Genomic DNA, 7838 nt, shown 5'->3' with positions numbered 1-7838 from the left:
TGGCCTGTCCTTGGGCACTAACTCAGGGTAGTCCAACCACAGGGGTCTTTGGCCCTTGACAGTGACTGCCTCCTCATCTTAGTTTCAGTGCTGGCCAACACACTACCCAACCCCAACCCCATCAACCTTTCTCTGCTCTCTGACTCCTTGTTTGAAAGACCAATTGCAGTCTCTGAACCAACTCCTGCCACTGAAGAATCCAGACATGTAAAGATCCAGAATCTTGGAAGCTCTCCACCTGCCTCATCACAGGTAAACCAGGTATTGCTAACTTGCCTTTGAACAAACATAGTAATTTTTCTTAAAGCCTAGGAGTACCAGACCTTTGAAAATTATTTTTTAAGTTACTTAAAAATTGATCATTTAATGCAACCCCATGCCATGTTGGTTTAATGTTTTTTCTTATGTAAAATTTAAAAATGTAAATATTAGTGAAGTATACAAACCAATTTGTATCCTAATTTTTCATGAAATACGACAACATGTTGTTTTCCAGGTTACTAAGGAAATGCCATACTATATTTTAAAATTACCGCACAGTTAGTGAAATGAGGATGCAATTTGGTATTGAAGGAAGACTGAAGGCTTCAGAGTCAGACTTATCTTCAAATAGCTACAGTCACTTAGCAGTGGATATGAATTACTTGCCCTCTCTGTGGCCAGGATTCTAAAGTGAAGTGGTATCATCTAAGTTTTATTAATGTGAGAATTAAATGAGAAACTAACTTGGCACTTCATAGTTGCTGTTTTCATTGCTGTTTCGTGATTAAAAAGCAGATGTATGATACTGAGCTCCTCTCCAGTTCCTGGGCATACTGTACCTCTTCTCTTTACATTTGTGTTTAGGGGGTCTCATGTTTCTCCATGAAAGTTTGCTGCAGGTTTAAAGAACAAATGTGGCCAGGCACGATGGCTGACGCCTGTAATCCCAGCACTTTGGGAGGCTAAGGCAGGTGGATCACAAAGTCAGGAGATCGAGACCATCTCGGCGAACACGGTGAAACCCTGTCTCGACTAAAAGTACAAAAATTAGGTGGGTGTGGTGGAATGTGCCTGTAATCCTAGCCACTCGGGAGGCTGAGGCAGGAGAATCGCTTGAACCTGGGAGGCAGAGGTTGCAGTGAGCCCAGGTCAAGCCACTACACTTCAGCCTGGATGACAGAGCGAGACCCCATCTCTAAATAAATAAATAAATAAATAAATAAAAAAGATTGAATACACTTCTGTTTGAGGCCTTGGCCACTGCATCTTTGAGTAGCTTATGCTATTGTTAAATAGGTAATTATGAGAGCAAAGGTAGCTTTTGAAACCTGAGGACCAGTTGGCCTCCTAAAATATTTCAGGAGAACATGATGTTGAATCCAATGCCTCTGGACTCCAATGTGTGGCAAGAGAGCAAAAGACACCAGTTAGGTTTGCCTAAAATCAGTCCAGCAGAAGATACTTATAGAATGCCTTCTATGGGCCAGTCTTTGCTCTAAATAGGGAAAAAGATGAGGTCCCTGATCTCGATAGATAGAGAGGAGAGAGACAATAAATACAATGCATGCAGGCTCAGCATTCAGTAAGTGATGAAAGTGGAAAAGAATGGGGGTGGGTGTTTTATTTTATTTTCTGAGTGCAGCAGTGGAGAACACAGAGTCTTGATCTGTGGCCCAGGCTGGAGTGCAATGGCATGATCTCGGCTCACTGCAACCTCCACCTCCTGGATTCAAGTGATTCTCCTGCTTCAGCCTCCTGAGTAGCTGGGATTACAGGTGCCTGCCACCACGGCTGGCTAATTTTTGTATTTTTTAGTAAAGACTGGGTTTCACCATGTTGGCGAGGCTAGTTTTAAACTCTTGACCTCATGTGATCTGCCCCCCTTGGCCTCCTAAACTGCTGGGATTACATGCATGAGCCACCATGCCTGGCTCTGGGGTGGGTATTTTATAAAGGTGATCAGGGTATCCTCTTTCAGGAAATACCATAGAGCAGAGCTTGAGGGAAATGAGAGCCATCTATATGGACATTTAACACCGAAGGGTGATCAACCCTCCTGTTTGCCCAGACTGAGTGATTTCCTAGAAAGCAGGGCTTTCAGTGCTAAAATCAAGACAGTTTCAGGCAAACTGGAATGCTTGGTCACCCCAGTAAGAGTGTTCCAGGTTGAGGTAACAGCAAGCCTGAGGCCAGTAAGAAGGAAAGGATGTGGTGTGTTTTGGAGGTGTCCGGGAAGTCAATGTGATGGGTAAAGCAGAAGAGAGAAGAGAGATGAGTACAGAAAGCGGGTCTGAGCTGAGTCACGCAGGGCTGTTGGTCAGGGTAAGGGCAGATGGATGAATGATCCCCACGAACCACTACCAAGTATTCAGGTGCAGGGAGATGATGAAGGCAGGGAGCCATGGAGGCTGCTGGAAAAGCAGGGCTCTCCACCGCAGAGAGTGAGGCTCATGAGTTCTCCCGACGTGGTGGCCGATGGGAAACTGCATCCTAGACCGTCCTACAGGGCTGGCAGTATTAACACTCTTCCTCATCCCCGGCCGTTGTTGGGAGAATGCAGTTAGTGGATTTTTCTAGTAGGAGCAACAAAACAGTTTTTCTCGAGCTGCATAGGCCTGAGCATTTAATGCGAGTGCTGTTGGCAAACACCCCTGGGTATGTGTCTAGGTTCCCCTTGGGTCCCTGACTGTAACAGTGTTTCTCTGAGGGCCCCTCACGCCTGCATAGCCCCAAGCTCACCAACGATAGAGCTGAAAGGATGTGGCCAGCTGCAGACTTTTTTCTTCCAGATGAAGAAATTGAGACCAAAGGAAGAGGAAGTGATTTTGACCAGGGATACTCTGGGAGTCAGAGGGAGATCTGGGAAGGGAATAGGCTGAGACATTCATCTTGACAAGGAGCCAGGAGGGCTGCACCTGAGCTGGATGGGCCAATGGGCAGGTGCTGCTCCCTCCCACTGGTTTCTCTTGGGTGGTGTGAAGAGGAACTTGGTCTTGAGGACATGGGAAAAGCCTGTCTGATTTTGCTTCTCTTAAGACCACAGCATGAACACAGCAGGAATGTGCTGGAGGGACCCGCTATTGAAAGGGTGCACAACCAAATATACAGAATGCATTTGAAGAAGAGTGAGACCAGAGGGTGAGGAAAATTGAAAGCATCCTGCCTGAACTATGACTGGAGGAACCAACAGTTTAAAGGTCAGAAAAGGAGCTGGGGTCAGCAGTGCAGAACATGAGGGCTGAGTCCAAGTATTTGAAGGGCTGACATGCACAAACAATGTACTTTGCTTGATTTTTATTTTCTCTGTCATTTATTTGGTCATACTTTTGCCACAGTCCTACTTCTCCTGTTTTATTCCAAATATACAGCACTGTAACTTCCTCAGATAGGATTAGCTGCCCACTTATGGGCCTGGGGCCTGCACCACAGTTTAGATGAACGAGTTTCTATCCTAGCTGTACATTTTAGGGGTCTTTGTCATTGCGCATACCCTATCCCAGAAATTTTGATTTAGTTGGTTTGGGGTGGAGCCTGTGATAGTTTAGACCATTGAGCAGAGTATTTTTTTTTCCATCCTTTTGATTTTGGGCTTGGCCACATAAACATGCTTCAGCCAATAGGATATCACTAAGCATGACATGAGCAGAAGCCTGAAATGTGCTATTTGTCTTGTCTCTTGCAGTCCAGCAATCCACCACGAGAAGAATGTATTCTTATTGGCCACTGGTCCAAAAAGAGTGAAATCTATGTGACGTTGACTTGAATCTGACCTACAGTCTGGAGCAGTCACCCAGGTGAGTCAGGCTAGAACAGTTGAGCTATAGCCATCCACAGACCTATGAGTGAGAAATAGATGTTTGTTGTTTTGAGCCACTGAGTTTTGAGATACTTGTTACACAGCATTGTTATAGCAATGTCTAACTGATACAAGACCTCAGCCCTAAGAGATTCTAATTCAGTTGGTTTGGGTTAAGCTTCAGTGCCATGGCCTGAATGTTTGTGTCTCCCCAAAATTCATATGTTGAAACCTAATTACTAATGTGATGGTGTCAGGAGGTAGGACAATTGGGAATTGATTAGGTCATGAGGGTGGAGCCCTCATGAATGGGGTTAATGTCCTTATAAAAGATGCCTCAGAGAGCCACCTTCTACCAGGTGAAGAGACAGCAAGAAGGTGGCATCAATGAACCAGGAAATGGGCCCTCAGCAGACACTGAGTCAGCTGGTGCCTTGATCTTGGACTTCCCAGCCTCCAGAACTGTGAGAATTAAATCTCTTTTGTTTGTAAGCTCCCCAGCCCTTGGCACTTGCTTATAGCTGTGCAAATGGACTAAGACACCCACACATCAGTATTTCTTAAAAATGCTCTCCAAATGATTCTAATGTGCAGCCAGGGTTGATAACTGCCAATTTGAAAATTGCTTTTCCATCCAGGGACTCAAGCCAGGCTTCCAAATGATGAGATCACTAAGAACCAGTATTTCTAAAAATTTGGCTTTGGAGCCACCCCTATAAGAATGCCTGGGCTTGTAGGGCATCCTGCTTGTTAAAAATACAGATTCCTGGGCTCCTCCCAAGACCTACTGAATCAGATTCTCTGGAGTGGGCCAAGCAGCAAGCATGCTAACACACTCCCTCTTGGGCACTTTCCAGGCTTACTACAGTTTGAGAAAGGCTGATGTACAGATTATGCCACATTTCCCACCACCCTGCAATGAGAGAGTTGATGATAATTGAAACGTTCCTATTAAAATTTCGAGCCATTTCTGCTGGCCTCTATGAGCATCTGACTTGAGTCTTTTGGTCTTTATAGTGAAGAACTGGGGGAGGAGAAACACATCCTGATCTGATTTTGAGGTAATGAAGGAGGTTGGACTGAATGATCTCTTTCAACCCTAACGCTATGGTTTCAGATCATTGTATTCCTTGCGATAATCAGCATAGTGCTGGTATGGAGTGATTCAACTCTTAGCTCCTGATGGAAGAAGGGTGTAAAATGGCATCGAGCAGGAAGTCACAGACCCCTGTGGTCCCTGCCTCAGGCACTCTGCCACCTGTCCCAATCCCTCTGGTCTTGAGGCTAAGCTGTGGGCTCACCAGGGCATGGGCCTTGCAGTGGGCACTCTAGTCTTTGCGGCTCTTGCCTGATTTGCTTTTCCTTTACCCTTTGCTCCATTTTTGCCCCACTTTGGACTCTTGGCTCTGAGTCTGGACTTTAATCCCATCGCTCATCCTTCGACCTGGAGCTTGACACTTGCTCTCCCCTTAATGTGAATCTCAGTTTTTTCTTATGGACTCTGATTTGATGTCACACTTCTAGCCCAGTAGCTTTGGTGTCCCCTGGGGAACTGGAAACAAGTCTGATTCCGCCTGCCTCCCAGACAATTCAGAATCAGACTCTCAGAGATTCTGACAAATTGTCTGGGAGGCAGCTGGAATCTCTGGGGGTGGGACAGAGGTGTCTGAATTTGCAAATGCTCCCCAAGGGATTCAAAAGGGCAGCCAGGGTTGAGAAGCATTCCCTGGAAGAAGCCAGACCTCCCTGCAGCCCTCATCATCCTCATCCCCAAAGCCTGGGTTAGACCTCTATCTCCAGGGTGCTGCTTCCCTCAAAAGGATTTCGAGGTAGTGACTACATTTTCATGCAATAGAAGAGCTTTTTTCACGTCAATACCAAACTGGTAGTTACTTCCCCACCCTGAAGGAGTAGGGTTTGAAATATGCCACCCATCATCAAGATGCAGGCTGAGAATGGAGGCAGCTGGCCAAAGCAAACAGAGCGCTCACGTGAGAGAGACACAGACAGAAAGCTGCGAGGCCATGCAAAGTAGGGAGGAGAAGCCATTCCCCGTAATGAGTCACCGGCGGCGGGCACTTTGCAGAGCAATACAGTTGATAAATACTCTGTACTTAAAGTGAACTTTGAACAAATGCATAAGCAGAGATTGAGAGTTTTCTGCAAAGAGAAGTGAGCGAGCGAGGGCTTGGTACAAAGAAGCAGTATCCCAGCATAGACTGAAGTGTAACAGGAGTGCGGCTGGAGACAATGGAAGTAAGCTAGCAGAAGCTACGCAGGAAAATAAATTTCCAAATCCAGATGCATCAGATGGCAGGCAAGCTTCCAGGGATAGTAACTAAGGCGGGGTCACACTCGTTCTGTAATGATAAGAAATTGGAAATTCATATCAGAATCTCCCTGTGCATTATTTATAGTTTGCTGAATGCACCACAGCCTAAACTGACTGTATAATAAGTAGTTTATCATTTTTATTCCAGAGGGTGAACTTATCATTTCCCATTAATTATTTTGCTGTCTCTCTGAAGGCCAGAGCTAAGGAATCCCGTCAGTTTCTTTAACAGAAATATATCTGTACTGAGAGGTTGGGTGTTCAGTTTGGGGCACAGCAGGTAAGTAGCTTCCTTTAGGGAATGGAATGGGGACTCATCATTCTGATATCTCTCCAGGATTGCAACAATGTTAGCACCATCAGCCCCTAAAGTAGATGAACACTGACTGTGAGCAAGGAAGAATAGTGAAACCCCAGGAACAATGTGGCTGGGACATTCTTCAACGAGACAGGAACAGAAAGACCTGAAAAGAGCAACAGCCATCAAACTGGAAGGTTGAGGAAGTCAAGCAGAACATTTCAGAGCAGCCATGCCTGCTTGTGAAAAAGATGACAAACCAGATACACCCTTTCCTCCTGCAGCACCAACTGATCCTAACAAGGCACCCCAAACCCACTGGCCTATCAGTTCCAATGACGGCGTTTGGGTGAGAATGTGATCCGACTCTTCATCTCCCAAGACCAGATACTGATTAAGGTTTCTGACAGGAATAAATAGAATTTTCTTTTCTCGATGATTTAAACAGACATTCCCCCTAGCTCCCCACCACTTGACAGACCCCTATCCAGAATCTACAAAGAACTTAAATTTACAAGAAAAAAACAACCCCATCAAAAAGTGGGTGAAGGATATGAATAGACACTTTTCAAAAGAAGACATTTATGCATCCAACAAACAGGAAAAAAAAGCTCGTATCACTGGTCGTTAGAGAAATGCAAATCAAAACCACATTGAGATACTATCTCACGCCGGTTAGAATGGCTATCATTAAGAAGTCAGGAGACAACATTCTGGAGAGGACGTGGAGACATGCACAGACTTTTTTTAGAAGGAAACATCAGGGCTGAAAGTGCAGTCCTGTGAATGGACTTCCCCTTTCGGCCTTCCTTTCTTTCCTGGCTGGCTAGGGAAGCCCTTCTCAGCTCCTCCACCTTCGGGAATTCCCTTTGAAAGACGTTGTGGCAACTCAGCAAAGGAGGGGGTTAACTCACATTACCACTGAAAACAGCGGAAAAGTGAATGATCACTTGGGAGCTGAGCTGAAACTGAGCCCTGCCCTGACGATACCCTCCTGATGGCAATGTGTGGTTATATGAAAGTCCTCCTTGGATTTCCACAGAAAAGGGCAGATTAAATGCAAACAAAGGGATAAAAAGCACAGACCTTAAATAGCTGGAGGGAAGCCGGGTAGGAGGAACAGCCCTTGCAAGGTTATGCCTCTTGGGGCCTCTGGGCCAAATCCCATTTCACACTGGATTTAATGGAGAATTCTTCTGCAAGTCAAAATCTGTCCTCTGCCTTTGAACATCTTCCTTTAAAATGATGTTAATCAACCTGAATTCCTCTTCAGGATCACCAGCCCTGCCAATGCCCCTGTAAAGCTGGTGTCCATCCAGGGCCTACTTCCTGAATTCTCTTATTTGGCGTTCCAGTTTCATCGCTGATTTTTTTTATTTCTTATCTGAGAAGAAAGGAATATTTAGACATTTAATTGACATATAATGAGA

The 7838-nt window shown here is 45.4% G+C and overlaps 1 long non-coding RNA gene across 1 annotated transcript; it reads left to right on the top strand.

Annotated features, from left to right (window-relative positions):
* The first annotated feature begins 3053 nt into the window (after positions 1 to 3053).
* LOC116533227 lies at positions 3054 to 6849 on the top strand. The gene is made up of 3 exons (XR_004261157.1): positions 3054 to 3179; positions 3665 to 3776; positions 6448 to 6849. It is a non-coding gene; the product is annotated as an uncharacterized LOC116533227 (long non-coding RNA).
* Positions 6850 to 7838: the final 989 nt, after the last annotated feature.

The sequence above is a fragment of the Sapajus apella genome, unplaced genomic scaffold (assembly GCF_009761245.1).
Source record: "Sapajus apella isolate SASKATOON/1434 unplaced genomic scaffold, GSC_monkey_1.0 scaffold80, whole genome shotgun sequence".
Classification (NCBI taxonomy): Eukaryota; Metazoa; Chordata; class Mammalia; order Primates; family Cebidae; genus Sapajus; species Sapajus apella.
The sequence above is the reverse complement of the archived record's forward strand: the minus strand, read 5'-3'. Positions and strand labels throughout refer to the sequence as shown.